The sequence below is a fragment of the Cupressus sempervirens genome, chromosome 1 (genome assembly GCF_028749045.1).
Source record: "Cupressus sempervirens isolate cs-2001-9-10 chromosome 1, ASM2874904v1, whole genome shotgun sequence".
NCBI classification, from domain to species: Eukaryota; Viridiplantae; Streptophyta; class Pinopsida; order Cupressales; family Cupressaceae; genus Cupressus; species Cupressus sempervirens.
Genome location: NC_143118.1, coordinates 28,332,712 through 28,356,667, shown reverse-complemented (window position 1 = coordinate 28,356,667; position 23,956 = coordinate 28,332,712). Strand labels below are relative to the sequence as shown.

Sequence of the window (23,956 nt, the reverse complement as noted above, 5' to 3'; positions counted from 1 at the left end):
TATTAAACTTTATTTTGTTCATCTTATTCACTTCATTTTAAACTAGTTTTCCACATATACTTTCATGGTTATGGGTAGATGTTAGTGTCTTTCCTACTTTCGAGTTAAAACATACTCGGATTTATTTTAATTATATCTCATCATGCAAAGGTAGTCGCACCTTCCAAAATAAGTAGAGTCAGTGTAGAAAATCATCACAACCCAACTATTAGTTCTTGTTAGTCTTTCATTTTGAGTGTTGCAAGTCAATTTAAAGGATTAGTTTAAGAAGGTCAAATCTATTAACCAACAGCTTTATAATTCCACTTGCAATTTCATAGGGATGATCAATCTATCAAGACGGATGTAAGGAGTGCCTTCCTACATTGTAACCTTCATGAGGAGATTTATATGGATCAGCCATAGGGTTTTGAGTAGGACTCTTCACTAATACATAGGCTTTGTCATTCATTATATGGTCTCAAACAAGCCTCTACAACTTGGTATGAGAAGATGGACATTTTTTTGCTTTCCTCTTATTTCACATGTTGTCATATTGATTCCACCTTGTACATGAAGATAGGAAGATGATTTTCTAATCTTTGTCATTCATGATCTCAAACAAGCCTCTACAACTTGGTATGAGAAGATTGACATTTTTTTGCTTTCCTCTTATTTCACATGTTGTCATATTGATTCCACCTTGTACATGAAGATAGGAAGATGATTTTCTAATCTTTGTGCTTATGTGGATGATTTGATTCTTAAAGGCAGCTCTTCTTCAATGCTTTAGAGTGTTCCAATAGCATTGATGGAGCAGTTTGACATGACAAATCTTGGCATTTTCCATTATTTTCTTGGTTAACAAGTTATTCAATCTTTGGCGTGGATTTTCCATTTTTCAACAATAGTTTTGCTCTTAACATGCTTTAGAGATTTGGCATGCTTGATTGCAAGCCAGCCCCCATATCATTTCAGACAAGTGTTGTATCGTCTTCGAGTTGTTATTTTCCTTCAATTGATGCTACATTATTGATGAAGGGTAGTTCCCTTAATAATACAAACACACATAACAAAATAGAGAAATAAACAGGGAATTGCAAGAACTAAACGATAGCAAGATCAAAAGCACTTGCTTTCTATTATCTTCAATGAAATGACATTACAATATTCAAAAATATAACATGCTACAACCACATGGGCATTTTCATTACAATAATCCACGCCAGAGCCATCATTTGCACCATCAAAACTACCCTTGGTAACTCTAATTGTTTAGTCGAAAGAGATTTCTACAATCCATTATTTAGATCGATGCAATTTTTGGGATTAATTGTTTTTGGTGTTTTTGCATCGACATTTTGAATCACACTTTGTGATCCATCATCAGTACGAGAAGTGCTAGAGAAAAAAGATAAAGATAAATTGTTTCTCTAGCATTTCAGAGTGTGATTCAAATGCTTATGCAAAATAACCAAACACAATCAATCTCAAAAACTGCATCGATCTAAACTCTAATTGTCTTCTTTATATTGAGAAGTTTAACCACACTAGAAGGTTCTGGAGGCTGACAACCATCATATTATTTTTCCTTACATTAGAATATGTTGAAAATGTGCCATAGTTTTCGGCACTCATTGGAGTATTTTAAGGGATTTTTCTTTTTCTCCTAGACTACCACAACTTCTAGAGGCTATATCATTAGAAAGTAAAGTCCACCAACACAGCTAAGAGGGGTGGGGGGGGTTGAATCAGTTGTGTTTAAACGACTTAAATAAACTTTATCAAATCTGAAACATATAACCAATAGATGCAACAACCACAAGATGATAACCATGCATAATGACACAAGATTTGTTAACTAGGGAAAACGCCAGTGGGAATGATGTCCACAAGATGATGTACTGATATAAAAGTTCCTTGTAAAAGGATAAGACTCTATTAGGAGCCAATTAAATACAATCAGTACATGTAGTCCCTATTAAGAGACTTTGAATCCCTGAAGTCAACTGAATCCATTGTCCAAATTGCTTCAAAATTGTCTACACTAAACAATTTTCAAAATAACATATCCAAGGGTGAACTGACTAATACAACAATTTTCCTTGCCAATACAATTCCTTTAGAGTTCTCAACATCATCCTCTGCTCTAATCTCATCAAGTTTGCATCCAAAGCTCACATACAATAATGATCATACATTACAACACATATGACACTTACAAACAAGGACAACATCTTTCCTTTATGCCAATAAAACAACTAATTGAGTCAGCCTTGAGGCTTTCCCAATGTACAATGAATAATATAGGACCACCATAAGATATTACAATACATGTTACATCACAAATATAACTTCCCAAAATGATATAACCAAAAGTCGGCTTCCAACAGATAACACACATTATCCTTCACAAATCTTCGCAAAATGATCACCAAACTCTACTACCTTGCACATATCATCACGAACATGTCTTCAGCCGAAATCCAAGCCAGCCAAACAAGCTTTGACCTCGTTGAGCAGCTACAACTTAATTACCAAAATAGCGTTCCCTGCACATTGGCCAACAACCAGTCTTCCATAAAACTGCCATAACTTAATCAAGACTTCATATTTCTTTCCACGAACATAGATACATAATAAAGACATATCCCTAAACATTATTCTGACCCTGCAGAACATAACACTGCAAATGTTGACCACGCTTACTAAAACTCTCTCTGCAACTCTAACTGTTCCAACAATAAAACATATATGCTGACATCAATGAGAAACCAAGTCATGAATGCAACACATAAGCACTCAATCTTCTCTCCAAACATGCCAACAGACTCCCCCAAAGGAATAGTCTCAGCATTCATGCTAACAATCTCCCCCTTTGGCATTGATGGCAACATATGATGAAAAAACACAAGTGCCAAAAATACCAAACTGAAATGCTCCCTTATTGACATCAATAATGATATCAACAAAAATTGAATACTCATCAACCTCAAATACGCTCCCCCATACATCAACATACATTACTCTCCCACATTCATGTATAAGGTTTTCCATGTATTACTCTCCCCCATTGACATCAATGAAAAAGGTGCCATTATGCCAATTCTCAAAGTTTAATCTCCAAAACAATCTGAAAATGCTTTGCCAAGTACCAAAAGACACTCCTATACAATACAGAAAGAGTTCTCAATAACTCTTCCCAAAAGTGACTACTCCCTTAAAGGAAGCATCACCAAACATACAGTCCAAATGTAAGAAAATGCTCTAAATATACTGGACTAATGCAATCTTGCATCAACTACTCTGAAGAATGTTGGGGCATAACCCGAAACATACCTATCAAATACTTAAATGTGTCCTTAGCCAAAGGTCTAGTAAATATGTCTGCTATATGTTCCTTTGTGCTAACATACTCCAATCTGATTTCCTTCTCTACCACTTTCTCTCTCAAAAAGTGATACTTTATTGCCATGTGCTTAGTATTTGAATGTAACACTGGATTCTTTGACATACTAACTGTACTTGTGTTATTACAGTGAATGATAATAGGTTTTGGAAACTCAATACAAAGGTCTTACAACATTTGTTTAATCCAAATAATCTTATTACAGTTGTTTGTTGCTGCAACATACTCTGCTTCTGTTGTAGATTGTGATATGCAATTTTGTTTCTTGCTTAACCATGAAACCAATCTTCCTTCTAAGAAAAATGCTCCACTACTCTTTCTATCATCTACATTCTTTGCCCAATCTACATCAATGTATGCACATAAAATAAAGTCATGTGATCAGCCATACCATAATCCATAATCTGATGTTCCCTTAAAATATTTGAATATCCTTTTTACTGTTGCTAAGTGTATCTCTTTAGGATCTGCTTGGAATCTTGCGACAATTCCAACTGCACTAGCTATATCTGGTCTTGCGAGTGCCAAATATTGCAATACTCCTATCATAGACTTGTAGCTTGTTTGTATTGCACAAGGAGATTCATCTTTGCTTGATAATTTGCATCCTATAACCATAGATGTTCCAGCTGGTTTACTATTCTCTAATCCAAATCTTGTCAACAAATCCTTAAGATATTTAGTTTGTGATATGAAAATGTCATCCTTGTTCTACGTTATTTGCAATCCCAAGAAGTATTTCATCTCACCAATCATAGTCATTTCAAAGTCATTCTTCATCTCTTCTAAAAACTTCTCACTAGCCTTATCATTTCCTCCAAAGATAATGTCATCAACAAATACTACAATAATCAGTAATCCTTCTACATTTGTCCTTAAGTACATGTTATTGTCTACATTACCTTTCTTAAATCCCAAATTTTGCAAATGTTTGTCCAGTCTCGCTTACAAAGCTCCAGGTGTTTGCTTTAATCTATACAAAGCTTTTCTCAATCAACAAACCATACCTTTTCTTCAGTCAAATGAAAACCATCAGGTTGTTCAGTATAAACTTCTTCCTCAAGTTCTCCATTAAGAAAAGCTGACTAAACATCCATCTAATATACCTTGAAATTCTTGTTAGATGCATATGGCAAAAACATTCTTACCGCCAACAGGGACAAGAGTTTCCTCAATATCAATTCCTTCGTGTTGTGAATAACCTTTGCATACTAACCTTGTTTTGTTTCTTACCACTTTTCCTTGTTCATTCATCTTGTTTCTAAATACTCACTTTGTGCCAATAATGTTCTTGTTTTTAGGTCTAGGGACCAATTCCCCTATCTTGTTCTTTTCAATCTGCTCAAGTTCTTCTTTCATAGCCTTTATCCAAAGTTCATCCTTACAAGCTTCGTCTGCAATCTTAGGTTCAACTTGTGATATCAAACATAACTCTTCACTTACCTTGTTCCTTGTCATTTCTCCCTTGTTTGCACTTCCAATGATCTAATTAACAGCGTGATTCCTTGCAACATACTTTGGTGTTCCTTGTTCTGTTCCGACTTCTGCTCTAGGTTCTGATCTTGGTTCTTCTCTTGGTTCATTTGCGTGCAAGTCATTGTCAGTTTCAGAAAACAGTTCCTGCTTAACATTCTAATTGTTAGGCCTATGATTAGTATCCTCATTTGAATCATAATCAAGTATCCTTCCTAAATTCTGAATTTTTCATCAACCTTCACATTAGTGCTTTCAACAGTAGTCTTCAACCTCTTATTAAAACATCTATATGCCTTGTTTTTCAAAGAATATCCAAGAAACATTCCTTCATCACTTCTAGGATCAAACTTGCCAATATCATCTTCTCTTTTGATATAACATTTATGTAAATGTTCACAAGATCTCTGATAGAGTAGTTTCACGCTTTCTAATAAATATTTGGATGATAGATCAGAATAATTTTTGAACTAATGGATATGTATATATTTGGAACTGTGAATAATCTATTCACAATTAATACAAGTACAGATAGTACTTTGTATGGAACAGATCTATGATGTGTTAAATACTTATTGCAGATTGTACAGATGTATCCGAACTGCTGAAGATGTACTACTGATTGCCTACGTGACATGGTCACTAGCCCGATACTCATGCGATTATGAGTCTTGACGAAAACTTTTGCTTGATCAAAGCAATGAAGCCCGATTATTATATATATAATTTGTGCATGATATATCTATATCTATATATATATATATGAAATAAATCTATGCAAAATGCATATACAGAGATCTCAGAATGACTCAATTCAACTAAACTACTATCTTTTAACAACTTACTTCCAAAGATTCTAAAGTATTTCACAGTAGGTGTATGTAAAGTATTTAACAATTTACTTAAAATACTTATTGCAGATATTGCAGATTGTACAGATGTATTCGAATTGCTGAAGATGTACTACTGATTGCCTACATGACATGGTCACTGGCCCGATACTCATGCGATTATGAGTCTTGACGAAAACTTTTGCTTGATCAAAGTAATGAAGTCCAATAATTATATATATAAGTATATAAATGAACAATATTGCCCTATAAAGAAATGTTGTATGTGTGCGTGTGTATATATATATATCCTTATGAAATAAATCTATGCAAAATGCATATACAGAGAAGATCTCGGAATGACGCAATTCAACTAAACTACTAGCTTTTAACAATTTACTTCCAAAGATTCTAAAGTATTTCACAGTAGGTGTGTGTCCAAACCAAAGTTCATAGGGGTCTTACCAGTAACTTGTCTGATTTACCCTCTGTTCAATGTATATACTGCAGTGTTCATTACTTCTCTCCAAAAGATATGTGACACATTATTTTCAAACATCATAGCTCTAGCTGCCTCACTAATTAATCTCTTCCTCCTTTTTGTTATGATTCTGGAAGAGCTGACAGCAATGCTTCTCTAGCACACATGATGTATGTGAATAGGTCTTTCTCCTCTTATGTACATGAATCTAGCTTTGTTTCATCTATTACTACCTTGCTTTCCTTGTAACCATCCAGTAATCAACTCCCATGCATAGAAAATGAGTCTTCATTTTCTCCTTCCAACTGTCATAGTTCTCTCCATCAAATTTTGGACTCTCCTTTCTAAACGTAGCCATGGATTTCCTTAAGGTGTTAAACTTTCTATTCAAGGACCTGATGCTTTGATGGCAATTGTGAGAAAGTAAAGTCCACCAACACAACTGAAGAGCGGGGAGGTGAATCAGTTGTGTGTTTAAACAACTTAAACAAACTTTATCAAATCTGAAAAATATAACCAATAGATGCAACAAGCATGCACAATGACACAAGATATGTTAACTAGGGAAACCCTTGATCAAAAGGGAAAACCCCAGTGGGAATGATACCCACGAGATGATGTACTAATATAAAAGTTCCTTGTGAAAGGATAAGACTCTGTTAGGAGCCAATTAAATACGATCAGTACATTTAGTCCATGTTACTTTGAATCCCTGCTAGAAGATTCCAACCCTGTCAACCCTGTTAGGAGCTAACAGGAAGTCAACTGAACCCATTGTCCAAATTGCTTCACAACTGTCTTGAGTAAAATATTCTCAGGATAACATATCCAAGGGTGAACTGACTGATACAACAACTTTCCTTGCCAATGCAGTTCCTTTTAAGTTCCCAACACATAGTCAACATCATCCTCTGCTCCGATCTCATCAAATTCGCATACAATAATGATCATACATTACAGCACATATGACACTTACAACCAAGAAAAACATCTTTCTTTTATACCAAGTCCTAAAACAACTAATTGAGTCAGCCTTGAGGCTTCCCCAATGTACAATGAATAATATAGGAACACCATAAGATATTACAATATACGTTACATCACAAATATAACTTCCCAAAATGGTATAACCAAGATTCGGCTTCCAGTGAATAACCCACATGTTATCCTTCACAAATCTTCACATGATGATCATCAAATTCTGCTACCTCGAACATATCATTATGAGCATGTCTTCAACTGAAATTCAAGCTCACTGAACAAGCTTCAACCTTGCTGAATAGATACAACTCAATTACCAGCATAGTGTTCCCTGCACACTGGCCTGCAACCAATCTTCCGTAAAACTATCACAACTTACTCAAGACTTCATATTTCTTTCCGCAAACACAGATACATCATAAAGACATATCCCCAAACATTATTCTAACCCCGCAAAACATAATACTATAACTGTTGATCGTGGTGACCAAAACTCTCTCTGCAACTCTAACTGTTCCAACAATAAAGCATGTATGTTGGCATCAATGACAAACTGAGTCATGAATGCAACACATAAGCACTCAATCATCTCTCCAAACATGTCAACAAACTCCCCCAAAGGAATAGTCTCAGCATTCATGCTAGCACATATCTTGTGAACCGTGGACCCAATTGACTTTTAAAACCACTTTTCAAAAACTTCTTGAAGTGCACTACAGCCCTAGGCTAGAAAGACGTTAGCTAATCTGAGATTGACCCCCTTTTGAAGCCTCCAAAGCCTTCAAAACTGAGTTAAATTTGTTGTGCCACCCTACCGAAACTGAAAAATCCAATTATCTTCAAAACTAGACTTGATCTTGCCATGAAACTTTACCCGAAAGGAACCTCCAAGGAAGCAATTGGAACAATATGTGCTCAAAGGAACAACTTAAACTTGCCAAAAATAGTAACCCTGCCCAAAGATCGCCCTTATTGAAAAACTAGACTATTTTTGGGTGATGCAAGATTGCTCTTACACCTTGGATGCTCATGCATCAATTATATAGATAGGTGGTTGGCAGTTTTTTTAATTGACAAGTTCTCATTTTGATCTATCCTTTGCGATTGGTCTTGTCTCTTGTTTGTCCCACAATCCACATGAGAAGCACTAGAAGGATGCTAGGCGTAATTTTGAGATATATTCAAGGCACCTCTCACTATGTATTTTATTATACATCAAGAGGATCTTGTATTCTTGGGTTGATTGACTTAGATTGGGTTGATGATATTAATGATTGGAAGTTTACTTTGGGCTTTGTTTTTTGCCTTGTTTTAGCCCCATTGCATGATCTTGCAATAAGCAATCTGCTATTGCATTGTCATTTATGGAGGCTGAATATCGAGCAACAGTTATAGCTAGCCAAGAGGTTATATGGCTTTGTCAATTATCGACAAAGTTTACATTTTTTTTTAAATAGTCCACTATCTTTAGTGTGACAATCAAACTGTCTTTCACATTTCCCATAACCCAATGGAGCATTGGAGGACTAAGCATATAGAGATCCACATACACTTCATTCAGCACTTGATTTGGGATGGTTTTCTCAGCTCTGATTGCATACCTACAAAGGAGCAAATTGCAGCGGTTTTCACAAAACCTTTAGCGTTGCCTCATTTCCTTCAATTGCACTTTTTTGGAGGAGTTTTATTTCATAAGGTCTTCTCCTTTTCTCCAGTTATGAAAGATTCTAGTTTATATTCATAGGTAACTCATCAGGCCTAGTTATCAAGAACCATCTTTTTTTTCATGTTTTTTTGTGCCAGTAAGTTTCAGTTAACAGGAGATGTTGAAGCGTTCTCTATTCAGGAGGTATGCTATTTTTAGGTTAAGCTCACTTACGGCTTCTTGGAGCTAATTTTAGATCCCTATTTCCGGATTTGGTTTTCACTGCTTTTTTCTGTAAAGCAAGTCTGTTTATCCAGTCGTTATATAGTCTTTGCACTTGAGAAATATATCTAATCTTTGTCACAGCTCATATTTGCAGAAGGTGCTTTGTTTTGCTGCTTGACCTTGTTGACGTGCATGATTTCCAAAATTCAACAGATTGTTCTTTCCAAGTCAGTTTTCTAAAGTATTTTACAAAGGTACTTGAGTGCAATAAAGGTAAGTGTGCATCTAAGCCAGTTGAAAAGCTTTGCGAGTGTTAGGTTATTGCTATACTGAAAACTGTGTATATGAAGGCCTCCGGAAGGTAGTAAACTTGTAATTGCATCTGAGATGATGACAATAAGAAGCAAACTGCCTTACTCTTCTGAAGTTTCTTCGACCTTTGGGTTCTCCAGCGGAAGTCTTCTGTGATATGCTATGTTTGATGTTGTTTTCAGTTAATGTGTGATGTTTTTCTATTCTTGGAAGTTGAAGTAAGAAAATTTGTCGACCTCCTCTGTTTTTAGTACCTTTTTACGGGATATCATTTATCACAGCAAGCTGCGAATCTAACCGAATGTTGCTTACAGTATCTGCAACTGTTCAATTTCATCCATTTTACCATTTATATACAGCATCAATGAATTTGAAAGTTATCATGGATATTTACAAATATAATGTTCCACAGGGACATGTCCCTACGATTTTGGGGGCGCCCCCAATGTACAGGCAAAGGTCAGGTTTTCATTTACAATTCAACCATTATTTCCGTGACAATAAGATTTTGTCCATGGTAATATGTGATGAATTTATAACCGATCCTACCAACATCAAGCCTTCTTCAATGAAACTCTACATTTTCTTGCCATCATATGCTTCCAAGACAAAAGACTAATATCAAATCCTTTTACACGATGACTGAACAAGGAGATAATCTGCATTGCATGACCCTTAAAGAAATCTACATTTTCAAAGAAGAGATCCTAAATATCAGGGTTTATCATAATTCCTGCAAGATATGTATAAAATGTCTCTGACAAGCATTCCTTTCATATTTTCTTAACTTTACACCCGTTATTGCCACCAAAGGTTAACCAATATGTATTTTCTCCTCTCAGCGATGAAATGTGATTCCGTCGGTAGTCATTCCTATCTTTATTCTTCGTATTACTAAAGTATCATCAAAGAACTTCAACACATACATATCCTTAGCTGATTCAGTGTTGAGATAATAATAGTGGAATAGAAAATGTACTTGTCTACTGATAAATTTTGTACCAAATCAAACAAAATATCAAATCCTATGGTCAAAGAATTTTCCTTTCATATAAGCTTGAAGAGAGTGGATTTTAAGAGTGCCTTACGGGAAGCAAACTTTAGCACTGAATCATCAACAGCCTCTTCAAAAGTCTAGCACAAATCATAATAAAAGAATTAAAGCAGAAAAACGAAAAACCCCAGAACAAAAAATACATCCCGGGTGTCAGTTATGTATAATACTCTGCGCCTCGGTTGATCGAAGTCGGATTTACCTGAGCTGGGTGAAAAAAGTGTTTTTAACAGTGCGCTACCAGTCAGTCCAGGAATGATTTTAAAACCATCTTACGCATGGGCACCCACTTGTTTGAAAATAGAACTGGTGCCGCTGAGCTCTTTTAGAAACATTTAAAGGGGAGCAGTCTCGTGGGTATTACTTATAAATCTTTTTTAAAAAATTAGCTCTTAAATTGAAGGAAATATTATAAATATAGAATTGTTGTTTTTAGAATTTTTGACAGGGTGATTTCAATTTGGAGGGAATATGAAAAGTAGGTTCTTGCCAAGTGGCAAAATTTTTTGCCCCCCTTTTGGGCATCCTCTCAACTAAAAAGTAGGCACTCCTAGTTAATAGAAAAAGATTTCAAATTAAGCTTTAGCCCTCTCAAAATATTATCATGGGACCTCCAACTCGCCCAAGCCCCCACGTGGGACCTCAGGGTTATTGATATTGAGACCGTTTCAGATACATCAGCATATGAGCTGGGACAATCAAACTCCTAATTTTATTTAGAAGAAAACAATCCTCCAGAATATTTATTTTTCCACAATCCTCCACAACATTTATTTTTCCGAACCCATTCCAAAGAATGAAGAGAGAGGAATTTAGAGTTATAATCTCATTATATTTAGATTAGTTTCTAATTAGCATTTTTTTATTTATTTTTCTGCCACAATATTTTAAGAGCTTATAGGTATTGAATGTAATGGAGTTTGTTGTATATCTAAGAGTCGAAAATGGTTTTTTTGATGTGGTGTTGGAAGCATAATAATTGTCTTTTGAACTATCTCAAGGTTTACATAAAAAAGTTAATATTTTTTGTATTGAACAAAGCTGAATTACACAAGGAGGTAGCAATCCAAGTAAGAAGACTTCAGAAGTAAAAATATTTAAAAGAATAAGATACAATGAGAAATAAAAATCTAGAAGTCTGGAGTCATCTCCATAACTAATTTGTCATCTCCGTAACTAACTTACAATATATGCATCATTCTCAACTATTACATCAGGAAATATCAAGAACTTTTGTAACTCCTTGGAATAGTTGACATTTCCTTCATTCGACTTGATTTGTGATTCGCCTTTAGGTGAAAGCACAAAAAAGCCAATATTTACACACAGATCTTTAATAATTGGACAATATAGATACCAATACAGTTACACAATTTTTCTAATTAATAAATTTTTGGCTATTGTTTCACTAGATGATTTTTTTAGTAGCCTTTTCATTGTTACATAATGGAAAGATATTAGAACACAAAGAATAACTGGCCCTTTCACCTATACAAAGGAAATAAATAGTAGTTTTTCAATGAAATTTAAGAGAGGAAATTTATACATATTGTAGTTTTAAAAGTAAAGAAAGAGTTTATAGTTTCTTTAGTGTTGTAGTTTATGGAGGTTTAAATTATGTTATCGCTCTATTTTAAAAAGTAGAGTGATGTGTGTGCAAGAAATGCACGTAAGGTTCGTAAATAGTTAAAATGTATAATGTATGTTCTTATATTTTAAAATTAAATATAGTTGTGCATAATTGCTCTTTGATTTAGTTGTGTGATAGTTGTTGCATCAATGTTGACTTCTTATTTATTGTTAGTTAAAAAATAATAATTATAATATTATTTTGACTCAATGTAAAGTGATCTTTTATGTGGAAGTCATGTGTGATAAAGATTACTCTTGCTTAAGATTTTTCTTCTCATCTCAGGAATGACTACTTCGCTCTATTAGATGTATTTCTAGATGATTTAGATGTTTATTTTATTTTTGTTTAAGAAAATGTTTGTTGTCACTTTACATTTCACCTCTATGCCCTTTTATGTATTCATGTTTCATGACTTTTCATAGCTTTATTTTTAACATAAGTGCAAGATACAGTGCTTAGATTGTATACAAATCCTAATCGAAGGCAGAAGAGGAAGGGATGGATAAGGAATAAACTAGAAGAAAGATGGGAAAATGTAACTTGGGACTAAAAGTTGATTATCCAGATGTATCTTATGATCTATCAAGGCTTAGGTCGTTTATCTATCAAAAAAAAAGATTACTCTTGTTAAGGAGGTACTCTTCATAAGCGATGTTATGTAAATGAGAAGATAGTAGATAGAAATTGGATATTTCAATGGAAAAATATAATGCAATGTTTGTTTTAGTTGTTCTAATGTTTTTAGTTCAAGGGAGTGCATTGTACCTATATAAATAAATAGTTTTCTTCTGAAATGTCCCAAAGTTGTTAAATGTCTAGGTGTATATTAGGCAAATGGCTTGAAATGGAAGTACAAATGAGTGATTACTTTTGAAGATGCATATGTTAGAGTAAATACAATGTTCTAATAAAGTTTTCTACCTTGATTCCTAGTAAAGGGGGCATAACTCACATAATTTTTTTATTTGGGTATTCTAGATAATCAGTTGTCATAAGTTAGATGTTATAAAGGTATTTTATCTAACATGTCACTTAATATTATTCTTAGGATCATGTCAATTATCGTAGGTGGCATTCTAGAAGATAGCTTATAATTAAGTCATGTCTAATTGTTTACTTTTAGACACAGGCATTTATTATGTTACATTGGCATCTAATATTAAAACGAATGGTAGTTATCTCTACTTCATCACACCTTATCTAAAATACAAGGTGCGTACATACATTTAAATGTATATCAATTTCATATCTCTTCCATATGAAATTGATCACATTCTTCGTCCAGGTTCATGTTGCAACATTATCTTGTAGAAGTCATTTTTCTTGGTTGATCCTTTGAAGTCTATTGCTTCATTATGGATTCATTATTATTCCATCATGTTATTGGAGTTATGGCCTTGTAAAACTCTTTCAACATTGAAGAATTGAGCTAGTGCTAAAATATATATTTTTGTTGCAGGTTGATTTTGGGTAACATTAGAGGGAATTTGAGCTCATTGTTAAGTCCAAGACATTGAATAAAGTCCAAATTATCTTTCATTTGTCCAAATCAAACAATTTTTACCAAGTTTTCAAGTATTTCAAGTTGGTAGATAGTTGTCAATTCTAAGAGGTAGTTAATCATTTGAAGTAGTTTCATAATGCTTCATCAAAATTCATAACAAAAAATCCCATACACTCTCAAGCCTAATAAATCTATAACTTTGGTAAGTCTTCCTCCACTACCATGAATTATATAATAAGGAAAGACACTCAGTCACCAAATATTGGAAGATATTATAGGCTTTAAAAGGAAGCCTTGCAACAATATTAAATTTCAACTTCTAAGCCCCTTTCATTCTACAAAGACAAGTGTCTCTATGGGCCTTGTATTTAGAAGTTACTTAGATACTTTACCCTGGCACCTTTCAACACATGATATGCATCTAGGATTTTGTATCCTCTTTCTCTAATTTTAACAATTCACATATTGCAATGGAGGATTTTGCTTGGCTTTCAATTTTTGGTTTCAAAGCTTATCTTTCTTGAGGTGATTATCTTGAAAGTGTTTTTTTTGTTCACAATACTTCAACCAACCTTCTTTTAAATTTTCAATCTAGTAAGCTTAATACTATTGAGTTTTCACCACATAATGTGGCTATTAGAAATCTTCATCATCTTGGTATTGGTGTGCTTGTTGGAGTGTTGATTTTACATCATGATTGTATTGTTTTAACGACCCTAAGAGTTCAACTATTTTTGGATCATCTTTTGAATATAACATGTGGATTCAATGGGGTGGATTTGGCATGAACATTATGGTCATGTCAATTATAAACATCTAAAATAGATGAGAACTCAAGTATTGGTGACAATAGTACCTTAGATTTCTTGAATATATGGTTTTTGTTAAGGTTGTGTCCTTGGTAAACACTACCAAGATTCATTTATTTTAGGTAGAGTTATTCCCACCTCCTTTTTCAAGGGTCAAAGACGTGCTTAAACATTCATTGATAACTTCTAAAAATATGCATGGGTGTACATTTGTAAGGACAAGAATGATCTTTTATTCTTTCAAGATCTAAAAGGAATTTATGGAGAAATAATTTGAACATTTCACCAAAATGATAAGCATTGACAATGTAGAAAATGTATCAATTAGGCTTTAGTGATCATGGCATTTAGCATCAACTTGCAATTTTTTACACCGTCAAAAGAATGGTAATGTTAAAAGACCATATCTTTACAAGAGAGAGCTAACTACTTGATTCATTCTCATGATATAGATTCTTATTTTGAGTTGAGGTAGTGCTAATTAAATTTAGAGGTGAATTCCCCATAACACGTTAGGACATTTATCTCATGAGAAGACTATGTCCCATGTCAAGCCTGATGTGTCTTCATTCAATGTTTTTGGAAGTAAGGCTTGGACATTTAGTCTAGATGCTTAACAAAAAAGACATGGAGACTAAAAGCCAACCACTCATTTTTGTCAACCACTATGAAGATATTAAAAACATATAGACATATTTGATCCCATTTCTAAATACGTATTTTTTAAATGAGAATTTCTAGTTCAATGAGTACTATCCTTTGATGGACACTTTTTATCACCAATTTCTTCATCGTTTCCCACTCCATCTTCATCTCTCAAGGGTTACTTTCCTCTTCAAGATGAGGATGATAATATAGTTCCGCCATCACCTCTAAATGATATCATTCCCAAGTGAGCTCATTGTACTATTAGGGCAATAAGAAGGTGATCCTTTGAATTATTTATGCACTTAGTCACAAAAATTCAAGGCTAGTTTTTTGAGTCATGTCATTTGAATGATCTTCAAATGTTTACAAATGCAACAAGTATTCCTCAATAGGATAGGGCTATAGAAAATGAGTATTCTCCCCAATATGTTGATGATGTTTTCATCATAAGTACTTGTTGCAAAGAGGTTGTATCTTTTCTCCTATTTCCAATATGAACTCTATCCATTTTTGTTACCCCAAATTTTAAACATGGCCAATTTTTATTTTTTTAGCTTTGCCACTATCCCATTATAATATTTTCTATAGACTAGCTAATATCCATGTTTAAAGTTGTTTGATGCATTTACCTAATGACCCGATGTCATAGGTTAAAAAATTCAAGGTTCATAGTGACTTAACAAAACCAAAATGTATCAGATGTTCTAAAACAAATGAAGTAACTTTCAAACTTCTTATTTTCCCCAATAGAAGATATTAAAAAAGTGGACTAAATTCATTAAGAACAATTCATCTTGGAAAGAATGAAAGATGGCATGTTCTCAAAGACATAACCTATTTCAAATCTATATAATGTTACAAATATTTAAATAGCTAACATCATCAAGAAAGTTTGCATAGGTAGCAACATAAGTGTTGATATGAAATAAGTCATAATTAATGGCTACCAAAATTAAATGGGTTTATCCACTTATTGAAGGTGTTCATTCTTCATGTTCCATCACCAACCCTTGCTTTTAGTTTTAAGAACGAGACTTCTTGCAAATGATTATTTTTGGAATGATGAATCTCAACCAACCTTGTAACCTGATCTGACAGGAGAAGATATAGAGTAGTTCAATATCATTTAAAGTATCTTCACAACAACATGGGATCTTAAAACAAAATATGTTGGTTATGATAGTGATATTTATGAGCTAAAAGGTAAGCAAGATTGAGAAGAGTTACAAAATGTACTATTTTGATTGCGTAGCATACTTTCTTCTAGCCAATAAGTTATAATAATAGTCATATAATATTAAAAAGTCACTTTTGATTTCATTCTCATAACAGTTACTATGGAAAGTCGTTAATTGTCGACAATGAACACTTTCTTTTGGGTATATGTATGCATTTTTCTAGTAGGGGATATGTAGTTTCTAGCTGAAGAAAAAGAGAGAACAATATTTTTTGTTTCTACATAGTTTTATTATGAAAGGGTGTGATGTCTTTGTTAGGAATTGAGGCCTTTATTGGTACTTGGATGAGTTTTTGAGATTTTGTACTGGTGATTAGTTTTGTCATTGATGAAAATATGCGTTCTTATTTTTATGGCAGGCACATATTTTGTATATCGCAGGTTGATTATCAGTTCAATGAAGTTAGTTAATGAAAGTAAATTATGTATGTGAGCTTACATTTGTATAGTAGAATGAGTATATATATCATATCTATGTTCTCTATGCTTTATGTAAATATTTAGTTAAGTTACTGATCCTTTGGAGAATACTGGTAGCAAACCATTGAATAGGAAATAGTAATGTAATTGCCCAAAAACGGTCATATATGTTAGAGTAAATAATTATTTATTCTTTTATTGAAGTTTACTTTGGTTAATGCATTTAGTTAATAGTTGTAGTGGATGAATTGTTGACAACATGAGAGTTTGTTCCTATCTAAGTTATACTTATCTCCTCACCTTGCTTGAGGATATCCCACCTTTTGTGGACGTATGCTTAGTTGTCAACCTTATCTTTTAGCATCTTCCAACTTGTTATATAAGCTTCCATGGGGCCTTTATATTCAGGCTCTCTCATTGTATTTTCACAACACAACTCATCTCATTTTTTCAATAGCAATACATTTTTCTTTGTATGCAATTTCTTCTCTCTCATGTTTGTTTAGTGTTTTTCCAAGCTCCACCTCTTCCTTCTTTGGTTTCCCTTCGACAGGTTATTTGCATGCAGGTGATCTTGGCACACTATGGAGTTGGATTTTATCAACTCCTACTTGATATCAGAGCCTCCTTGCTGCTTCTTGGTTGAAGGATTTTTGAAGCCATGATTCGAAGACACAAACCTTAGTTTGTTTGTGATTTTTTCTTCAATCTGGGGGAAGAGTGAATTTTTGGAGCACTTTGGGCCTAAATGGACACTGCCATTGAGTTCATAAGGCCTGTTACAATCAAGATCCATATAAAATTTGTCAATTTTGGTGACAGGAGCTCCGAGAAGCAAACAAAATTTGTCTGGGAAGTCGTACAAACGATTTATTTTTTAAATATTTACACAGCCACAGGGCTACCCGGCGGCCACCACCACACCACCACACACCTGCCTGTGTGCCACCCAAGCACCACCACCATCGGTAGCGCAGCCGTAGGGTAGCTGCAACATAGCCACTACTCCACGACCACCGTCGCCCGGTCGGCCCACCACCCTTCCCAGCAGTGCCTCCCAACTCCTCTACTCCTATTTGCGCTCTACTAGGGTTCCTGCTAGTTCTGCCACTAGTCTACAGCCCTGCCTACACTTGCACCCATGTGGATTGCTTTTTGGCCAGTCAACACAGTTGGGTCACTCCGCGGGTGCCACGTTGGGACTTTACCGTGTGGCCCCTACTATGTCACCCGCCTCATCACGTGGCATGCCACATGGCATCTTTTTTTGCTGTGATGGCCTAGAAACTGTCAATTTTTTTGTAGCAATTTGCTAATGTCAGCATGACATCATCCTACATCAACACCCCTACCAACACTCCAGTCCCTTTTTGACCTAATCACAATTTTTTGGCCATATCTTAAGCATATAGAGGTATTTTTCTTATCCGAAAGAAGCATCGAAAAGATGGTTCCAAGATGGAGACATTGGTATAGGTATTTTTAGGTTTTAATGCAGTTTTGTTGCTCATTTTTGTAGTCAAAGTTCAAAGTTATTTTTTTCACTCCGACAAGCATATCTTTTGCATCCCATCTCCATTTTTTGAAAATGTTATATTTTTGGAAAGCTAGTTTTGTCATCTTTTTAGAAATGTTGTCATTTCCTTCAGATTCTACACCATGCTCTTTCTATCATGTTTTTGGCATTTTTGCTCTATGGTGGATATCTTGGGTGTTCTAGGTCCGAGGATCATTTTCATGGCATGGGATCTTTTGTTTTGGGCTATACTATCTTTTGTATTAGCTTTTTTTCCTTTTCTAATCATTGTAGCTATCATTTGTAAGCATCTTTATGCAAACGCATTGAGATAAAGTGACACTTTTGCATTTCGAGTTCATAAATGTTATTTTGAGACAGTTGTACTTGCACTATTTTATAAAGCACCATGGTGGGATAGTTGTTGCCATTTTTGTGCCCTCTTCCTTTGTCAAGTGAGTGTCCCTTCCATGACATTAGCCCCATGCAGAGTCGGTGTGACCGTGCCTTTATAGGTGTTTGTACCTCTTAAACTTTCTCATCGTTCTTGGTTCTTTCTATAGATGATTTTGGCCCACCTTTTCAGTTGCCTATCATCTCACCGTGTTTGCATTAAGGGGGGGTTATTCTGGTGTTCTAATGCTTCCTTGGTTCGATGGTTCGATAGTGTGAATTATGTATTCAGTACTTGATCCTATATACTAGGTGATTGCAGTGGCTGGCTACCTATGCATTTCAGTGAGATGAATCATCTACCATATAGACACACTCGATTTGTGCCTTCTTCTTCCATGGAGGTTCTTTAGATCAAAAATTTCTTTCTGATGACAGATTTGAGGCTTCTTCACGCTTCAGTAATGCTCTTCATGATCACTCTTTGTTCCTATTTTTTGAGACATTCCTCTAGTTGGAGGCTTCTTCAGTCCTTCACTAGGTTTTCTTACCTCTTTTTGGGAGAGGATTTTTCCCACTAGGTTTTCTCTCTTTCCCCATTTTCAGAGGTTGCATTTCTTTGCATTGTACATGGGTAGCTAACATGGCCTCATTGTCGAGACCCATTCTACATTTCATCTTTATTTTTGTGAGCTTAAGGCATCCCCTAAGTTGCACTTAAGTGGGGGTGTTAGAGTAAATAATTATTTATTAATTATTTATTCTTTCACTTAAGTTTACTTAGGTTAATGCATTTAGTTAATAGTTGTAGTATTTGAGTTGTTGACAACATGGGAGTTTGTTCCTATCTAAGTCATACTTATCGCCTCACCTTGTTCAAGGATATCCCACCTTTTGTGGATGTATGCTTAGTTGTCAACCCTATCTTCTAGCATCTTCCAGCTTGTTCTACAAGCTTCCATGGGGCCTTTATATTCGGGCTCTCTCATTGTATTTTGACAACACAACTTATCTCTTTTTTTCAATAGCAATACATTTTTCTTTGTATGCAATTTCTTCTCTCTCATGTCTGTTTAGTGTTTTTTAGAGCTCCACCTCTTCCTTCTTTGGTTTCCCTTCGACAGGTTAGTTGCATATAGGTGATCTCGGTGCACTGTGGAGTTGGATTTTATCAACTCCTACAATATAGACCATGAGCCCCCTTGCTAGCATTTTTGCTTAATTTATCTATTTCTTATTCTTGATCAAATCCTTAGAAACCCAACTATTTGATTATAACCTATGGTTTGACCACTTTATCCTAAATCTTTTATTTAATCAAAAGAACTTTCTTAATTTAGATAAAATAAAAATCCCCAAGTACCACTTATCCTAAGTAGGAACACATAAAGCATCATGTCTATTTTAAAATAAGAGGAAAATGCATTTTTGTCCACACATGAATGCACAATTTTCTATGCGAGAGGAATCTTCTATCTTCAAAATAGCTTTAATTCTCCTCTACACATATTTTGCCTCTTAAAGCCCTTGGTTGATCTTGATTAGGTGAGATGCTTGTGAACATGGATTACACAAGATGCATTTTCCACCCTTGATTATGCCCATTTTTGCCTTTTAATCTCAACTATCCATTTATCTTTAAAAGGGAGGCATCTCTCCTCATTCTCCATCTCTAATGCTTTGTACTAATGTTAAGTTGTAGGGTTTCTAGGTGACTTTGGAGCTTTGAAGAACTTGGAGCATTCTTGCATTTGTACTCTCATATTTTCTTTCTCATTGCTTGCATCATGGCATTTTAGCTCAATCTTTCTTTATGCCCATAGTTTAGATCACATAGTCTACATAGGAAGCGTGTAACTTTTCATATTTGTTAACTTAGCTTACATCTTGCACATCATCTTAGTCTAGTTTGCATTGCATTGCATTGCATTCTCATTGTGATTCTTAGATGCTAGCACTCTTTCTCTCATATTTGAATCTCTTGTTTTATGGTGCACCTTGCAAGGGTTGCATAGTTTGGTTCATTTGAGAGCCACCACACTATTATTTTGCACCTTTACACATCATAGATAAAGAGCTATAAACTGCCTCTTGAGATGCTCTCTTTCATGGGTATTCTTGAGAATAAGGGTTTATAGAAGTGTACCTACTTTTTGGTATACAAGTGACACAGATAGTCACTGTCATTTTAGTTGTTATCTTATTGGAAAATAAGAAATCATTGTGGTGATCTTAGAAGGTGATAGAAGACTTGCTTGTATGTGTGTATTTGTGATTGGAAAGCATTTGGTTTATTCTAGAAAGGTTGATAGCATGAAGTGTGTGTTATATTTTACTAGAAGTCAATTGTGTTGAGGAAATGTAATTCATTATTAAAAAATGTAATATGTGGAAAATGTATTGTAATGATTGTAATAATGCTTATGAAGGCATGGACGTGTGTAATTAATTGTGCATTGGGGAGGCTCTAATAGGTCAACCTAATTAATTATTCATAAAGGGTATAAAGGAAAGTTATTTTCCTTGTTTGGGTATGCATGTGGTATGTCTTGATACATATGGTGCAAATTTTCACGATTTTTGCAGAGCAGAGATGATATTAGTTGATTAAAGTGGACTTAAAAGGAGTTGTCTTGGCAAGTAAGTTGTAGATCAGTCAATTTGTGCTATTGGATACGTTATCTTGAAAGTATTATCTTTCACATCTATTGTAGCATTTAGGTAGTGGGTCTATTTGTCTCCTATTAGCCTTTAACATGGTAAAAACCCTATAAGAAGGGTTCAAAGTCTCCAAACAGAGATATGTCCTCTAACAAGGATTGTTGTACTAAATGCATTGTATTTTAATCCTAACAAGGTCACATCCTTTCACAAGGAACTTATATGTTAGTACATTATCTTGTGGGTACCATCCTTGCTAAGGTTTTCCCTCTGATCAAGGGTTTCCCTTGTTAATAAATCATTATGTTATGGTTTATGGTTTATGGTTTATGGTTGTTGTTATGCATCATTGTTTTAATCATAGGAGATCAAATTTACAAGCTTTAATTTAATTATATTTGGTCACAATTGATTCAACCCCACCCCCCCCCCCCCCCCTCTCCCCCCAGTTGTGTGTGGACTTTACTTCCTAACAATTGGTATTAGAGCACTAGGTCCTATTTGAGAAGGAAGCTTAACAACATAAGGAGATCTACTATGGCTTATAGGAAGGAGAGCCTTAATTTTGATGGCGATAACTATGAAAACTAGAAGAACAAGATCTGAACACATATGATCTGTATGGGAATTGGTTACTGGTTGGTTACAAAGAATGAAACTAATGTCAAAATAGAGAGTGAGCTATCTTCATGCATTGATGAGGAAAATAAGGTATTCTAGTACAATGTAATTACAAGACAAACTCTTATCAATGCCTTATCTGAATCATAATTTATTGAGGTAAAGAAATTTGACCTTGCACACGATATTTGGAATTAATTAGAAACATTATATAAAGGTGATAATTTTACATAGAAAGCAAAGTTGCAGAATTTGAAGGCTAAATTAGAGAATGTTATAATGTAAGAAGATAAGACTATTAGAGAATATTTGAAGATGATTACTAAAATTATAATAGGGATAAAGAGTGCTTGAGGAACTATAACAAAGGATGAAGTTATTTGGAAGATGCTTGTATCTAAGAACAAGGTAAATGCAACTGAAGAAGACATTCCTCTTTTTAAAGGTTTCAATAGGGAAATCTTAATTAGTAAGTTGTAAGATTTTGAAGCTAGAATATTAAAAGATGTTTTTATTGGAATTGAGATTACTTTTAGATTTGGTGCACATAAAGATAAGAGAGTACTAACCAAAAGTGAAAGTACTAGTAGTAGAAATCTTGGAGAATATAAAAGTGAATGGGTAGAAATTTAGGAAGAAGAGAGAAAGACGGATGGCCTTAAAGCCTTGATTTTGAAAAGAGATAAAAGAGGAATAGGTGTATTCAAAGGTAAGTTACCTATACATTGTTATAATTTCAAATAAAATTGGTCACTTTGTATCAAGATGTCCTACAAGAGAATGTAAGGTCAAACCTAGACGTTACAAATCAAAATTTCCTAAAGAATGTCTATATGTTAGTGATGATGAGATTGACATTAGAGATATCAATCTTATAGATAGTGATAATAAAGATGAAATAGGATTTTTTACTATTTAAGAGGAAATTCCTCTTGAAGAAGAAAAGGCACTTGTTTGACATGTGGAGAAAAAGAGAACATATTGGGTTATAGATAGTGATTATTCACATCACATGGCATGTGGCAAAGACATGTTTATGGAATTGAAGAGCTATGATGGAGGTGTTGTTAGAGTTGGTAACAGTGCAACCTACTTGATAAAAGAAAAGGTTACATATCACTTGATGGTAAGACCAACACTAATGATGTATTATTTGTTGATGAAATTAAACATAATTTGTTAAATATTGGACAACTTGTTGATAAGGGTTGTCATTTGCAATTCAATGATAAGAAATGTTCGATTAAGGATAAGCAAGGAAATCAGATTTCCATGAGTACAAGGACCAGAAGTAATGTATTCCAATTAAAACCCTTTGAGAGAATCTATTTGGTTGAAAAAATTATGATAGTTGGTTATAGCATAGGAGATTTTGGCATAGACACTTTGATAACATAGTGAAAGTGAGTAATTCCAATATGGTTAGAGATCTAACTAAAATTGTAAAACCTTCTAACATGATGTGTAATGAATATGTCATGAAAAAATAGAAAAGGAGTACATTTCAAGGCAAACAATTTATTGCTTTAGATATGTTGGAGATTGTACACAAATTTATGTGGACCTACCAAAGCAAGAACATTTTTTGGTGAGAGATAGTTTATTATTTCCATTGATGATTTCACTAGGATGATGTGAGTTTCTTTTATGAGAGGGAAATATAGAGCATTTGATAAATTATATAACTTGAAGGCAAAAGTTGAGAATGAATCAAGATTCAGGATAAAATATTTAAGGTTTCAGAAAAGTGGATAATTTACATCTAATTAGTTCAATGCTTATTATAAGGATAATTGTATTCATAGACAAACTACAACACCTAAAAATACCACAACATAATGGAATAGCAGAAAGAAGGAACAAAATAGTTTGTGGGGAATAAAGAGAAATATTGCTTGAAGGTAAGGTATCAAATATACATTGTAGAGAAGAAACCAATACAACAATTTACAACATGAACATACCTCAAATTAGACAAGGAATAGGTAAAATACCTTATGAGATTTGGTTTGTTCATACACCTATTATTAAGTATTTTAGAATTTTTAGAAGTAAATGTTATATCAAAAGAGACGATGAAATAGGAAAGTTTGATCATTGATGCAATGAGAATCTGAGGGTACCC

The 23,956-nt window shown here is 34.2% G+C and overlaps 1 protein-coding gene across 12 annotated transcripts in view; it reads right to left on the bottom strand.

The window, feature by feature from the left end:
- The window catches only part of LOC149576005 (uncharacterized), a 43,929-nt gene extending 33,207 nt beyond the window's left edge, over positions 1–10,722 (bottom strand). For 10 of the 12 annotated variants that reach the window (XR_016360846.1, XR_016360828.1, XR_016360822.1 and 7 more), the window contains exon 1: positions 10,592–10,722. The gene's annotated coding sequence lies outside the window, so the exon portion shown is untranslated. Of the gene's footprint in view, positions 1–10,423; positions 10,556–10,591 lie in introns of those variants that run through there. The other 2 variants (XR_016360834.1, XR_016360806.1) reach the window with 1 other exon arrangement.
- Positions 10,723–23,956: the final 13,234 nt, after the last annotated feature.